This window comes from Cryptomeria japonica, chromosome 9, assembly GCF_030272615.1.
Source record: "Cryptomeria japonica chromosome 9, Sugi_1.0, whole genome shotgun sequence".
Taxonomy (NCBI): domain Eukaryota; kingdom Viridiplantae; phylum Streptophyta; class Pinopsida; order Cupressales; family Cupressaceae; genus Cryptomeria; species Cryptomeria japonica.
Genome location: NC_081413.1, coordinates 14007130 through 14024759, shown reverse-complemented (window position 1 = coordinate 14024759; position 17630 = coordinate 14007130).

The following is a 17630-nucleotide window of genomic DNA, read 5'->3' as shown; positions in this document are numbered from 1 at the left end:
GCCTATCTAAAGTGAGTCCCTGATCATGAATGACCCAAGTAATACTATCTAGTTTCTCTCTAGCCTTTAGTTTATTCACATGAAGGTTACCAAAACATTTCTTATTCCACCTCTTGAGATTATACTTGATATATTGTAACCTTTTAACAAAAGAATACATGGCCCTACCATGAGAAGGTCTCCCTTCAAGCCACCAAATAACAACTAGATCTTGGAGAGAGGAATCCTTCAACCACAACTCTAAATGGGACAACAAAAAATTTAATTGGTCAATGATTTTATCCCCTCAAGTCTAGAATCATAAAGCTAGTAGACAAATTAGCCCCCAACCAGAAGCATGAAACCAGGAAATGGTCCAACCATTGTGAAATTGTCTTTGGCCCACATCTCTTATTATTCCAAGTAAAAACCCCATTGTTTGGTCTCACATTAATGACATTCAAATTTTCTATGTTTTCATTCAACATAAGGGAGGAAGGCCAAGCCTTTTTGCACCACCTCGCTTCTCTTCCAAATTACTAATCACATTGAATTCGCCTGAAAGTATCCAAGGGAGAAAAGGAACCAAAGAACAGATATATCTAATATGACTCCAAATCATAGACTTACCATAACAACTAGTCGGAGCATAGATATTAGTGAAAAGGCATGATTCCCCAGTCTCCATACAAGAGGCAATCATGGAGATAGAACATCGACTCAAAATCCAATCAAGAGGAACCACCTTCCCGGGGTCCCAAAAACAAGGCATCCCACCAGAATTACCACTAGCTCCAATACATTGACACCTCCCATGAGGCCAAACCATAGGGGCTCTAACCAACATATTATCCACATTCAACTTATTCTTCTAAATAAAGATAACATCCAGAGAATGTGAAGCAATCAAATCCCAAACAACCTTTTATCTAGAGATGTTGTTCAAGCCCCTCACATTCCAAGATAGAACTATCATTTATGAGATTAGGGAAAATGTGAGTCAATGGTCTTAACTGTAATAACCCACTTAACTTAATCCAAAAATCTCAACTGATTTTTTTATTTGATATATAAATTATAATTTCTTATTCTCACTTATTCTTAATTGTGTTTGATTCAATCACATACACAGGTACATCTATCCAAACAGGATGGGCATCTAACCATACGAGTTAGGAACCTATCCATACAGGACTAGGAATCTAACCATACGGGTTAGGCATCCAACCATATGGGTTAGGCATCCAACCATATGGGTTAGGCATCTATCCATATGGGATATGAGATTTCATCTATCCAATTCATGATAGGCATCTACCCAAATGGGGTAGGCATATATTCATAAGAATAGGATACGCTCTGGCTAGAGACTTTAGACTCATCGAGACCATCTGGGTCCTGAGCCACTCTCTAAAGACTACACTCCTCTACTAGGAGTGCACCGAGAGCGCCATCCTTAGGAATATAAAAATAATTACATAAACAGGCTTGAGTTCTGCCTCAGAATTCGGCCTAAAGCCTCGAGAAGTCAAGAAAATCTATACGGGATTCCTTCTGAGTATGCATTGAATTAATTTTAACCTTTCAATTAGTATATACACCATTTTATTAAAAGAACACGGAGCTTCAAGAACCAACTACTCACCCATAACCAAATCCTAATCCCCATCCCTGTGTTAGTTAAATGAGAGGGGGGGTGAATTAGATAAACTCACAATTCAATGTTCTAATCAGATTCAACCTCGGTAGAACTTACTTGAAATGCAACTATGACTGTAAATCATTCAAACTCATAAACTGATAAAATTGAAACATAAAAACACATTTAACACCAGATTTAACGTGGAAACCCAAATAGGGAAAAACCACTGTGGGATTTCAGACCTACAAAGAAAATATACTCTTCTAGAGTATGCTCGGTTAAAAGCCAATCTTGTTAAAGATTACATAAACACGTTGCTAGATGTGACCCGGTCAAGGGATTTCCCTCAGATATATCAGAATCTTGCACTTTGTTAAAAGTGACCTTGTCAAAGGATTTCAAACACTCCTTTAGAATGTTACCTTGCTAGAGGATTTACAAATAAGACTGTTAGGTCCACGCAGTTAAGAGATTTCTTGTCACTTACAAAAATAAATAACAGTAATAAAATATATCTGCAACTTCACATCTGAAATGTTATAGCAGACTCTATGTGCTCAAAATAATCTTGTCATAAGACTTATCTTCCTCCTTGTTGGGCTTCTCACTCTATTCTTCAATCTTCTGTACTTTGTAATCACTTCTGCAGCATCACTGTTCTTCTATTTGCCTGCATACTTTGTTCATCAACTTTTCTTTATTTATAAGCAATTCCTAACCTCTTAATCTCCTTAATCACATTTCCCATGATTAATATTAGCCATTAGATCTTCAAACTTGAATAGGTTCATTGAATCCTTTGAACTGAAAAACATTTTATCTTGTCTTGGAACTTGTATCCCTCCTTGGTACTTGTGCTTGGTCATGACCATTCAATCTGTGTTGTAGATCTAACTCTTGAATTTTCATTGCCGTTGATCCTTAACAAACTTCTTGCACAACATTCCAATCTTCAGCTCATTGGCATCCTTCATTTAATAATGTATTTATTCATCCAATGCGTTCTGTTACTGCTCAGTTGATACTCAGTTAATTCTGAACTTTACTCGATAGCTTTTCTTGTTGACGATGCTCGGTGACTTCTTACTTATTTAACCGACACCGATAACCTTGGAGTTTACTGACTGGCTCCTTGCTCGGTAAAATAGAATAGTATCAAACCTTTACTCATTCTATTGCATGAAATCTTTTCTCCTTCTTATTCAGTCTTCAAATACACATATATAGGATATCAAAACAATCAAAATATTATAATCTCATCACTGTCTAACTCAGTAATAGTTGCCCATTGAATAACTTATTACTCCCCTTCATTTTCACATTCTTTCAGTGTCACTTACCGACAGCTTTATACTCATCAAAACATACTCTTTAAGATATGGCAACATCATACTGAATCAGAAAATCAATTGCTTGACATCAATGACAAAATAATATTATTAAGACAGTAATCATCCTTTATCAATTATATCATCAATCTCCAACAACCTTCTCAATATCATCATACCAACAAACCTATTGTAATGCCAAAAATCTCCCCCTTTGGCATTGATGGCAATACCAACTTGATTTATTACAATTGATCCGAACTGTTGTTATTCTTCTCTTGTTATCCTTGAGATGTAAACTTCTCCTGTAAGCTTCTCCCCTTGTCATTAGTCTTCTCCCCCTTTGACAACAATGCCAAAAGTAAAACTGATCCATGATTACTTCCCCTGTGAAGTAATTTCCTTGTTGTTAAAACATATACAAATGTATCATCTTAGTCTAGGTCAGAGCATCTTGTCTTCATTCACTATTTCTTGCACAACTTTAGACAACCTCCTAAAGTGTGTAAATCAACATCAACTCACAAATAGTATTCTGTAGAGTCATAGAATTGATGCTTTCACTGAACTCTGTCAGTGAGTACTAGATAGGGGTAGGACCCCTAACTTACTTCTGAGATACTCAAAAGTGTCCCTTGGCAGTGGCTTTGTGAAGATGTCTACTATTTGTTCCTTTATGCCAACATATTCTAGCACAACTTTCTTTACTTGAACTTCTTCTCTTAGATAATGATACTTTATAGAAATATGTTTTGTCTTAGAGTGCATTACCAGATTCTTTGAAATGTTAATAGCACTTGTATTATCACAAAATATAGTTACTCGCTCGGTAACTGTCTCATTCATACCTTCCAATAGTTGTTTGATCCATGCTATATTGGTACAATTCAATGCTACAGTGACATATTCAGCTTCAGTTGTTGACTGTGAAATGCATCCTTGTTTCTTGCTAAGCCAACTCACTAGTCGTTCTCCCAAAAAGAAAGCTCCACCGCTTGTGCTTTTCCTGTCATCAATATTTCCTGCCCAATCAGCATCAGTATAGACTTTTAAGTCAAAATCATTCCTCTTTTTATATAGTAAACCGTAATCTTTAGTGCCTCTCAAGTATCTGAAAATTCTCTTGATTGATGTCATATGGGTTTCTTTGGGATCTACAGAAAATCTTGTAGTTATACCTACTGCATGTGTTATGTCAGGCCTGTTGTGAACTACATATTGCAGCTTTCCAATCATAGATCGATAAAGTGTCTCATCAACAGATGCAGATTCATCATTCTTTGATAGTTTACAATTAGGAGTCATAGGAGTACTTACAGGTTTAGAATCTTCCATTCCAAATTTCTTCAAGATTTCCTTTATATAATTGGATTGAGTAATGAAAATCCCATTTTTCATTTGCAGTATTTGTAAACCTATAAAATACTTTATTTCACCAATTAATGACATCTCAAATTCTTTGCACATTTCATTTCCAAAGTTCTTACATAAAGAATCATTTCCACAAAAAATAATATCATCAACAAATATGGCTGAAATTAGTATTCCATTATCCTTATCATTCTTCATATACATGTTGTTTTCACTAGTCCTTATAAATCCAATCTTTATTAAGTAAGAGTGCAACCTTTCATACCATGCTCTAGGTGCTTGCTTTAGGCCATATAAAGCTTTGTTCAACTTACATACCTGATCTTTATTCTTCTCTTCAATAAATCCTTCAGGCTGTTCAATATAGACTTCTTCTTCTAGTATACCATTCAAAAATGCAGATTTAACATCCATTTGATATACCTTGAAATTTTTGTAAGAAACATATGCCAACAATGTTCTCACTCCCTCAAGTCTTGCCACAGGTGCAAAAGTCTCACCATAGTCTATTCCTTCTTCTTGAGCATAACCTTTGCAAACTAGCCTTGCTTTATTCTGAATGACCTCACCTTTTTCATTTAACTTATTTCTGAAAATCCACTTTGTACCGATTACATTTTTCTCTTTTGGTCTTGGGACTAGTGTCCATATTTCTTTTTTCTGGATTTGTTCAATCTCTTCTATCATAGCATTCACCCAGTCTTCATTGCTTAATGCCTCTTTTACTATCCTCGATTCAAACTCGGATATCAGACATGTGTTCTATCTCAGTTTATTCCTTGTCATTACTGGAGCATCCTTATCTCCTATAATCTGACTTGATGCATGATTTCTTCTGACATATTTTGCTAATATAGGCTCGGTAGGCTCTGTATGATCTTCTTCATCACTCGGTAACTGAGTATTTTCTTCATTTTCTTCATCAGCTTTCTTGATAAGACTTCTCGGTTGTACATATACAAACTCTTCATAATCTTTTGGTTCTTTGGAATTTCCTTCATCATTCCTTTCTGCAAATTGATCAATTTTCACATTTGCACTTTCCACTATTTTGTTAGATGATTTGATCAAACATTTAAATGCTTTACTCCTAGAGGAATAACCAAGAAATGTTCCTTCCTCGCTTTTCTGATCAAATTTTCCATTTTTGTCATCTTTGTGAACATAACATCTACTCCCAAATATTTGAAAATAACTTACATTTGGTTTCTTGTCATACTGCATTTCATACAGTGTCTTCATAGTTCCTTTCTTCAGTTGTACTCGGTTCAGGGTGTAATTCTTATTGCTTCTCTCCAAAATATTTGAGGTACTCTCTTTTCTATCATCAAAGTTCTGGCACAATCTACAATTGATTTGTTTCTTCTTTCAGCTATCCCATTTTGCTATGGTGTTCTTGGTGCAGACACTTGTCTCTTTATACCATGATCATTGCAGAATAAGTTAAATTCATCTGAAATGAACTCTCCTCTTCTATCAGATCTTAGACATTTCAATTGTCTTCCTATTTCTTTTTCAACTCTTGCCTTATACCATTTGAACATTTGAAAGGCTTTTGATTTCTCTTTTAAAAACATAACTGACATCATCCTTGAGTAATCATCCACAAATAATATGAAGTATTTATCACCATAATAACTTTGAAATTTCATAGGACCACAAAGATCAGTGTGCACAAGATCTAAAATTCCTTTAGAAGTGTAAGATTTACTTGTAAAGCTTGATTTTGTCATCTTACCCATCTAGCATCCTCGACATATTGCATTCTCAAGTTTTTCCAAGCTCAGTAGTCCTCTTACTCTGTGCTTCTTACTTATTTTGATCAGGTTATCAAAATTTACATGACAAAACCTTTTATGCCATAACTAGGTATCTTCTATTTTTGCATACAGATAATTGTTTCAAGTTGAGTCAAGATGAAATGTATTACCTCTAGTTTGAGTCCCAGTAGCAGCCAACTTTCCATGTTTGTCATGAACTTTGACAATTCCTTTCTGAAATTCTATTTGGTATCCTATATTGTTTAGCTATGCTACACTCAACAAATTGTATTTCAGACCTTCAACCCAATATACATCATCACATTTAGCATTGTCAAGAAGTGTGATAGAACCTTTACCTTTCACCAGACATGGTGCATCATTACCAAATCTTACATAACCTCCATCATAATCTTCTAATTTAACAAACTTGTGTTTATCACCTGTCATGTGATGTGAGCATCCACTATCTATGATCCAAGAATCATTATTATTTATGTGTGATATTAAGGCTTTTTCTTCATACCTTTCTTCATCTGATCCATCTTTGATAGCCACATATACAACTTCCTCTGTCTCAGTCCCATCAGATTTATCATCATTGGATTCCTCATCAGCTACTAGGCATGTCTTTCTATCTCTTCTTCTGAAGTCTCGGTGCCCTCTGTATTGGTTGTCTATCTGTCTGTCATCTCGGTATTCTCTCTTTTCACTATATTCTTTGTTAGGACAGTTAGAAGCCATATGTCCAATTTTATCACAGTTAAAACATTTTAAAGATAACTTTCCTTTATACTTACCTTTGCCTCTTGCTAACCTTCTGGCCAATAATGCTTCAAACTCTTCTTTCTTTCTGATTTCGTCATATAGTTTGTGTACTTCTTCCATGTTTTTGCAAAATCTCTCACTTGCTCCACTGTGATTTCCTTTAGCATACTTATACATTCTATCATTGTAATCATTAGATTCATCAAGATGAAAAGAATTGAATGCAGATTCAACTTTGTTTACCGAAGACCCACTATTATCAAAATTACTTAACTCAAAAGCATGTAGCTTACCGATAGTAGCATCCAAAGAGACTGGCATGTTTGGTACAACCCTTAATTCATTAATTGCAGAGACTTGAATGGCATAAGTAGGTAAGTGTTCTCAGCAACTTACTTGTTACATCCTTTTCTTCAATAGTTCCTCCTGCTCTTTTGATTTGATTGACAGTTTCTTTTAACCTTGTACTATATTGGATTATGTTCTCACCTTCATTCATTCTCATGGATTCAATTTGTCCTCTTAGACTATCTACTTTTTCTCTTTGAACATGTTCATCACCACCATACACAGATGTAAGCTTATTCCACATAGCTTTGGCATCATTACAACCTTCTAGATCATTAAAATCTGAGTCGGTCAATGCTGATGTTATTTCAATCATTGCTTGAATATGTTCTTGCTTTGCCTTTATTTCTTCCATTGTCATAGGGTAGGTGCTAGGTGCAATGTAATCATTCTCCAAATATTATGTTGCATATTCTCCAATTTCTGATAAGTGCAGCTTCATCCTTTTCTGCCATGTGGTGAAACTTGACTTGTTCAACTTTGGTGCATCCCTTCTATACATCTTCGGATCTTGCCTCAAGTTCCTTTAAACTTTTCTTTCAGAGTTCTAGCTCTGATACCAATTGTTAGTTAAATGAGAGGGGGGGGGTGAATTAGATAAACTCACAATTCAATGTTCTAATTAGATTCAACCTCGGTAGAGCTTACTTGAAATGCAACTATGACTGTAAATCATTCAAACTCATAAAGTGATAAACTTGAAACATCAAAACACATTTAACACCAGATCTAAAGTGGAAACCCAAATAGGGAAAAACCACTGTGGGATTTCGGACCCACAAAGAAAATATACTCTTCTAGAGTATGCTAGGTTAAAAGCCAATCCTATTAAAGATTACATAAACACATTGCTAGATGTGACCCGGTCAAGGGATTTCCCTCAGATCTATCAGAATCTTGCACTTTGTTAGAAGTGACCTTGTCAAAGGATTTCAAACACTCAATTAGAAGGTTACCTTGCTAGAGGATTTACAAATAAGATTGTTAGGTCCACTTGGTTAAGAGATTTCCTGTCACTTACAAAAATAAATAACAGTAATAAAATATATCTGCAACTTCACATCTGAAATGTTATAGCAGACTCTATGTGCTCAAAATAATCTTGTCATAAGACTTATCTTCCTCTTTGCTAGGCTTCTCACTCTGTTCTTCAATCAGATCTTCAATCTTATGTACTCTGTAATCACTTCTGTAGCATCACTGTTCTTCTATTTGCCTGCATACTTGTTCATCAACTTTTCTTTATTTATAAGCAATTTCTAACCGCTTAATCTCCTTAATCACATTTCCCATGATTAATATTAGCCATCAGATCTTCAAACTTGACTAGGTTCATTGAATCCTTTGAACTAAAAAACATTTTATCTTGTCTTGGAACTTGTATCCCTCCTTGGTACTTGTGCTCAATCATGACCGTTCAATCTATGCTATAGATCTAACTCTTAAATTTTCATTGTCGTTGATCCTTAACAAACTTCTTGCACGAAATTCCAATCTTCTATAAATCTTCAGCTCATTGGCATCCTTCATTTAATAATGAATTTATTTTGTATTTGTCTCGGTTACAGTCTCGGTATCTTTGCTTGCTGACAACACTCAGTGACTTCTTACTTATTTAACCGACACCGATAACCTTGGAGTTTACCGACTGGCTCCTTGCTTGGTAAAATAGAATAGTATCAAACCTTTACTCATTCTATTGCATGAAATATTTTCTCCTTCTTATTCAGTCTTTGAATACACATATATAGGATATCAAAACAATCAAAATATTATAATCTCATCATTGTCTAGCTTGGTAATAGTTGCCCATTGAATAACTTATTACTCCCCTTCATTTTCACATTCTTTCAGTGTCACTTACCGACATCTTTATACTCATCAAAACATACTCTTTAAGATATGGCAACATCATACTGAATCAGAAAATCAATTGCTTGACATCAATGACAAAATAATATTATTAAGATAGTAATCATCCTTCATCAATTATATCATCAATCTCCAATAACCTTCTCAATATCATCATACCAACAAACCTATTGTAATGCCAACACCCTGAACACCTTAGTACAAGGGAAAACTTTATCCCTAGATTGCCTACATACCCATTTCGGCATGGGATCAAGACGTAAATTATGTAGTTCTAGTTTCTAACTATGGTTTAATGTAAATTGTTTGGTGGGTAGGCAACCCTTTCTAGGGTCAATGTCCCAGATAGTTTATCTACGGTTGCTACCCATGATGGTAGCTATTTAACAAAAAGGCTCAAGGTGGCCATCCGCTTGTGGCCTAAAATAACTAATTCCTATTTCCTATTAAAAACGTCACCCTTAATCCGTTATCATCCTCTAAAAAATCATCAAGATAGATAAATTCCAAATCATCACACACCACCAAACCCTAATGGGGTTTTCTAAATTTTAACTAAGCGGATGTAAATTCATTTTAAAAATTATCTTTTCAGATTATCGATCCAAGGGGGATTACCCGCCCCTTGGATTTTTAACTTCCATATGACCCTTATTTCTCCTCGGCGATTTATAGGGACGATGCCATAGACTTCGTTGTTGCAACTTTATTGGGCATTAAGCGCAGTAGTTCAACATGACGATATTACCCATAAGCGTGTCCCAAAGGCGCTATAGATATCGAATGCTACTAGTTTTTGGTTTCAACTCCTCTTGTTTAATTATCTAACTAGGAATTTAACTTTGGATTCATAAATCTTAAATTAAGCAATATACTAATACAATTATGAAAAAGAAACTATTATATACAAGGAATTATCGCTTGAATTTAAAAACTAAGGTATAAATTTTACGTAATTGAAAGGAACATAAACAAATCAACTACTTGGGAATAGTATTTTCTCTAAAGGAAAATTCTAATAATAATTAAAACTTCGAAAACTTGAACCAAATACATGAAAGTACTAATTGCTTGGAAACCATGATACTTTTAAAGATAACTTATGAAAGTGATTTGAATTACTTGCAAGATATAATTGTTTTGGAACAAACCATTACACATTAAGTATGAATCCTAATACTTGAAAGGTACTAATTTTCTTGAAATAAAATTAAATGATTGAATAGCAAGACTTTGGAAATGAATTTAACACCTACTTTTTTGAAGGGAAAATCTATTTAATAATCAGCTCAACTAATTATTCCATATGAAGTAACATAGATTTCATCTACAAATGATAACATTACTTTAAATGTGAATCCTAACACTTGAAAGGTACTAAATTGCTTGAAATAAAATAAAATTATCTAATAATAATACTTTGGAAATGAATTTAATATTCACTTGTTTGAAGGGAAAAACTATTCAACAATGAGCTTCAAAATAACCATATTATTCTTAATTTAGTAATTGTTTGAAAAAGAGATTAGAAAAGAATATAAACACTTGCTAGATAACCAGAGTAAATAATACTAAGTCTCCTAATAAATAATTCTAATCAATCTACTTCTAGTTGCTTTTGAACTAATGCTAGATCCTTTGCAAGACAACTGATAGGGAGAAGCCCACAGGAGGACCAATTAAAGCTAAGTATAATCTTCTTGTTAAGAGATTCCTTCGAATGAGAGAGGAAAGGTCTTGGTTTTCTTGATAGGGCCCAGTTTCAATGTTCACAAGCTTCACTCAACCCAACACTTCCTCCTTGAGTTCTTCCCATCATTTGTTCATACACTTGCTCAACTCAAACTACCATGCTCTCATTTTGCTCAGCACTTACTCAACCCCTTACTATAGGTCTAAACCCCAAATATAGAAACTATGATCATACTTAGGTGTTAGGAGGTTTCCTTGAGTGTTTTCAAATGGATTCCAATGGTTCTTCAATACCATTCAACCCTGCACAAATCGGATTCACACTTTTTCTAAAAACAGGGCTAGAAAGGGCTACTAGCCAAGTAGGCCTAATTTAGGTGAAATTTCCTCACTCAATGCTATGATGGCCAAATTAACCTTGGTTCTTGATTGGGATAGTCTATTTGAGGTCCTATCTCATAGATTTTCCAAGTTTTAAGCCTTGGGATAGTCGAATAGTGATTGTCCACATTTATAGGCATAAATGTAGGGTTTAGTGAGGGTTTTCAAGCTTGCTTTGTTAAATACACTTCTCCTTCACAAACCAAGGCCTAAAAATAACCATTGGGATCTAACACACCTTAGAGATCACTTTTCAAACACTTTCCAATTGTCATTTTGCCAAACACTTGGCACACTAGCTAGAAAAGATGACAAAAACAGTCATTTTCACTGTTATTTCTGCACAATGGAGGGTTAGAACTTCTAAAATGCCTGCACCAAAGCATATATAAACCTTTTAAAAACAAGTTAACTCTTCCTTGAATAATTATGGTGAATTCCTCATGCATAGAAGGTTTCAAAGACAATCTTGGTGCCAAAAAACCATTATATTTCCCAAAACAAGGAGTTCGTTGTCCTTCACAAATTGTGACACATAACAATGCAAAAAAAGTAAAGTTTGAAGCTCCAACTCATTCCAAATACTTCTAGATAGGTGCAGACCTCTGTCCATGTTTGTTTCAACACTTGGTGCTTAGAATCCAAATTTTGAGCCTTGAGGAAGAATACTAGCCAAGTTAGACAACTTGCCTAATAAGTGCTCAAACTCATCTTTTCTATCATGTTTGACAAAAAAACCATAAAATAAAATATGTAAAAAGGTCCAACTTGGTCTCCAAGGTTCATTTTTTCTTGGTTACCCATGGAGACCAAGTGTTTCAACCCATTTTCTTCAAAACCCCAGTTTAGGGCAGCGAACTGGCAAAAACTAAAAGATTTTTTTTGATAAACCAAAAAACAGTAAAAACCCTAACACAAAGAATTAAAAACCTTCATAAAACCATGACACAAAATCCCATGAAAGAACAATATGGAAATAGTGCTCTGTACGGACTGTTACAACAGATTAAGCTTAAAAAGCATGAAAAACAGTCATATTTAATAACTTCCTCTTGCCAATACAAAGCCCAACCTATTTAAAATGTTTGAAGTGCCCTTATATAGACACACTCAAACCATTTCAACCATTATGGCATCCATAACTACCTTGTAGAGTGATTTTACAACTTTTCTCACTTTTTGTCAAAATGTTGCTTGACAACATTAGCAATTTTTTACTCTTAGTGCATTTTCTACCTACAAGACAAATATCTTCCACCTAATCATTTGAGATGGTGTCAAATAAATAAATACACCTACTCCAATTCCTTTCTAGGCTTGTTACAATGTTTTTAACACATTTTCACTATAATGCCATTTTTGGCTTACAAGGCACTATGGGCCAAAACTGGAAAGAAAACTTGTGAAACCTTTGGTAAAAAAATCTAAGATAAACCTAAACCATAATGAAACCTAAAACACACACTTTGACTCTTACAATAGTCCTTTATTCAATTCATGATCCCATCAGGATCAAACAAGCCAAAATTGTGAAGGTGCTCCTGCACCAATAACTATCTATTCCTTCCACTTGAAGTAACGTTAACTTTATCTCATCAATTTTAAAATCTTAGAAGTGAGCTAAAGGTTTCTCCTATAATTTTCTTCAATTTAGTTCTATTAAAGTTGAGGAAAAATCAACTCTACAGCTCCCAAAGATCACCTTGCAAACCTGTCATAGAAGGAGAGAAGCAAAAAAGTTATGGAGGCCAGAATTCAGAGATCTAGAAAAGAAAAGTGATATTGATTGTGCAATAAGAATGAAATTCAATAACTACAGTTGTTATGAAAATAAAAAGAGAGAATCCTTATAAGAGGATACTTGAAACCCTAAAGGAAAAAACCTTCAGGAATTATAAGATTCCTAAGTTTAGCTTAAGCATAGAGTATAATAGACTAATAATTAAATAAATAATTATTAGCTAATAAAATATTACTCTAACACCCCCCTTAAGATGAACTTAGGGAGTATATAAAAAACAACTAAGGATTAAAATAACATGTAAAAAATGCAAGAAAGCAACAATGGGTCATGAAAACTAGGCCTGATGAGGTACCCAAGTACAATAAAATCTTTGGAAAGTGGAGAAAAAGGAGAAAAACCTATGGGAAAAAAACTCATCTCCAAGAAGAGATGAAAGCTCAAGTGAAGGACTAAGAAGCCTCCAAACAAGAGTGTTCTAGAAGATAGGAACAAATGAAGAGAATGAAGAACACCACTGAAGCATGAAATAGCTACAAACACTATCGAAGAGTAACTGCTAATCTGAAGAGCTATTAGATTCAATGACAGTCCCAAAGACACTGAGAGGGGGGGGGTGAATCGGTGTCTAACCGGTTAGCAGAATATTTAAACTTATTTATAACTTTGCAACCCAAAATAGTGTATCGGTAAACTAGAATTAATGCAGTAAACAGAAATAGCAGAGACAACATAGAAACACACCATAACACAAGAGATTTTAATGAGGAAATCTGGTGTGGGAAAAACCTCAGTGGGATTTGTGACCCATAATATTTACTCATTGGCCAATGAATAAATACTACTTACAATAGGGGCCTGCACATGCAGGGAGGCCAACAGCCTAGAGCTCACTGCTCAAAGAAGAGTCTCACTGACTACAAAATGGATAATTAAATCCAATACAATGTACTACTCAAAATAGCATCTCTAATGCCAAGTTCAGTACCGGTTTAAGCTCAAATAGATACCTTAACCAAAAACCTTTTCTGCCACTAAAACAATTATCTTCTACCATACATATCATATCAAAATGACCTATAAGATCGCATACATAGATGAGTCTCTTACAATATACCAAGTCGGCTTACAAAAGTATAATTATATTACAATAAACAAAATTTCATCCCATGTCAGCTTGAGTGTCGGTGTGCTTTGTTGCGGATGTAATTTGAATGTCAGTGTAAGCACCTATCGGTGCTGGTGCATGTAGAAACCTATTGTCGGTTGGTTGTCAGTTGATTGCCATCAATGACAACATCAACTGTTCTCATATGAGTGTAGAATGCCAACAATATCCCCCTTTGGCATTGATGGCAACACTCATGAGAAAAATCCAAAACCGTTATCCCAAAACTGAAATCCAAAAAGATGTGCTCCCCTTGAGCAAGTGATCTCCTCTGTACATGCATTTTTCTCTCCACTACTCCCCCTTTGACATAAATGACAAAGGATGTCATAAATAATCAAAAGAGTACAAAAATTCTACCTCAAGGTTTGTAACCGGTTGGTTACAATCTGAAAGATGTCTGCCAAAACTAGATTCAAACTCTACATAAACTTGTTGATGTCAATTAGAGTTGCCTCAGTCTACTGGATCATACCGATGAGATAGTGCATTTGTTATTTCGGTGATCGTTCTACTTGAATTGTTGCCTTAGATAATTCAATTCTCTAAGTAATCGTTGCCTTAGATAATTCAATTCTCTAAGTAATCAAACTATCCAACCTCAGACCAAGTTTATTCTTTAGTTCCCGGGAATTGGACCTTATTCTTGCCTTCTCTTTCTCAAGTTTCTCCAACTTCCCCTCAAAAACTACCATTTCCTGCTCAAAAACTGATATAAGTCCACATGAACCTATCATGTTATCCCTAATATCATCAATTTCTTTTTGTGTCTTTTTAATTTCCTCATCAATGTCCTCTGTTAAACAGTGTGGTTTACATGCTTCTCTATATAACTCCTTATACTCCAAAATTGTAGAATTGAGTACTGGTAAAAGTGTGTCCAAATGATCGGTACAATTCTTTATAGTTTTCTTAAAGAATGTATTTTTCTCTTTGTCAACTCTCTCCTTAATGATATCCTCATTCACCTTATTTATAGTTATAACATTATCAGCAATGAATTTGGACAATGTGTCCAATTTACCTATGGAATCATTGTTGTGATCTACCTGACAATTAGGTGCAATCATCTTCAGAATAGGTAATGTGTTGTCAATTGCCTTAAATGCTAAGGCATTGTAATCAGTTATCCTTTTGATAGAATCCAATAGAACCTATGTTATGTTAGTAGGTCTATTTTTACCTGTAGATGTGCTCGGTTTTGCTATGGGTTTCTTCTCAATAGATGTTTGTCCAATTACCTTCACTATATCCTCTTTATTTCCATCAGATGCTTCCACTTTACTTACATTCTCTTCCAATGGATCTGTCTGTGTTTGTACCTCTATTGTTGATGGTTTCTCAGTTTGATTAAGCACCTCTGCAACTATCAGTTTCCCAAACTCAATATGAACTTCTGCCTCAGATTGTTTCTCAGTCTATACAACTGGTGATTTCTTTGATTCCGGTTGCTCTGTGTTAATTGTCTTGACCTCTATTGTTTTCTCAGTCTTCGGTTTCTTAGCTTGTGCCGGTATCCCAATTTCCTGAGAGTCAACAGTGTGTGTTGGTATCTCAGAGACCTTGCTATCCTTGATATCATCTGCCTTAACATTATCTGCCTTAACCTCTGCAGTTTCTTTTTCCACAACAATGTTTATATCCTATGTATCCACATTCATTGTAAAAAGTATTTCTGACTGCGGGTTAGTATCATCATGAGTTATACCTTCAGTAGCCATTCTGGTGGATTAGTTGTATGTACCAGTGATGTTAAAATTAATGGAGGGATGTTCTAAGCCAGTGGAGGGATGTTATCTATTACTTTTATAGAAAGTACACCACCTAATTACCTTTTCCCTTATCTTTCTGATATACCTTGAATGTCTTTTCCACTTTCGATCTATTTCTTTCCTCTAGCTTTTCCTTCTCAACAAAAAAATGTCCCATTTATCTGCAGTCTCATCTGCAATTTCCTTAACCCTTCCAGCCATCAGGCTTACTTGCCGGTGTCCACTGACAAATACTGACCGGTTTGCTTCAGATATAAGCTCATCTATCTCTTCCTTAGAGTTTACCAGATGTACAGCCAAAAGTGCTTCAACTTTCAACTTCTTATCCAGTTCCATCATAGATAGTCTTTTAGCTTCCAATCTCATGTATAAATCATTAGGTAAGTCATCAATTACTTCTATCAAAACTTTCTTGTAAATATCCAAATGTAAAACAATGCTTTCTTCAATAGTTTCTTTGTCAAAATACTTAAAAGAATTATACAATTTGTTCACATTTACCAGATTGCCTTCTTGTGTTATCTCATTTAGTAGATCATCCAGTGTGGGGGTAACTACTATCTATTTCTTCTTTGGCTCTCTAACTTCCTGTTGTTTCTTCCTTGGTGTCCTAGTTCTCTTAGGTGAAGGAGAGGGTACCAGTGAGGGTTTTCTCTTCCTTTCAACTCTTTTAAAATCAGCAGCCTTCCCATTGTCAGTATCAGAAGATGTTACAACTGGTGAAATATGTGCTTCCGGTTGCATTCCTTCAAGCTCACTAGCTGATATTCCACTGATGTTCATGACATTTTCCTTGATTTCATTGACCTTATTAGATGCATCTCTGATAAACTTTTCTCTTCTTTTTCTCCTCTTCAACATAGATACATTACTCTCAACTGTTTCTACACTACCAAAGAATTTCTCAGATGGTTCCCTTGGTGAATCAATTAGAGATTTTGCATATTTTTCTAGAACAGGTAGGTCTACCTCATAACCCATCTCAGTAACCCAAATAGTTCTAGGGCTTACTGCTTCCATCCAAGTCTCATCTCTCTTAATGACAAAATAGATTTGCTTGTCATACTTATCAATTATGCTATGTGGTAATCTCTCTCTTTCTCTCATCTTAATTTGAAATGTTTTGAAGTAATTTGCAATGTTCTTATCATTGTCAGTACCCATACCAGTGAAAGCTTCCTGAATTTGTTTGCCTACCAGGATGTCATAACCAAAATATTTGTGACCTATATTGGGTATCTCTTTGGTAAAGTATAGCATCAAGCATACTAGTAGGTTCCCAAAATGGAAACTACCTTTCTTATATCCCTTAATCTTCTTCAAGTTGTCAATCAGTTCATCTTTAATCCGTTCACAAACATCAATCTCAGCATTATTGTTCACCATCTCATATGCATTTTGAATAAAAAGGCTAGAAACTGAATTCAGTATGTTTGCATGTGTTGCTTTATATCCTAGTATCATACTGACATATCTCACATTTATATCCTAAACATCATTGACTCTAAGTGAAATGTTATCATATGTGGCTCTAGTTAACTCCATAACTCCCTTGTTAGGTATTTTCTTGGTTTTATCAGGTCTACTACCGGTTGAAGGTAAACCAGTAACTGCCTTAATTGCGTCCTTGGATATCTTGTAAACTGACTCTAACCACATGAACTCTCCATGGACTTTGATCAATGCAAGTCTTATAACTTCCTTCGAAAATACAGGAATGTTCAGTATTTCTACAAAACCTAAGTCTTCCATAATCTTATGTTCAGGTTTAATTACACCTTATTCATCGGTAATAACCTCATTAAACA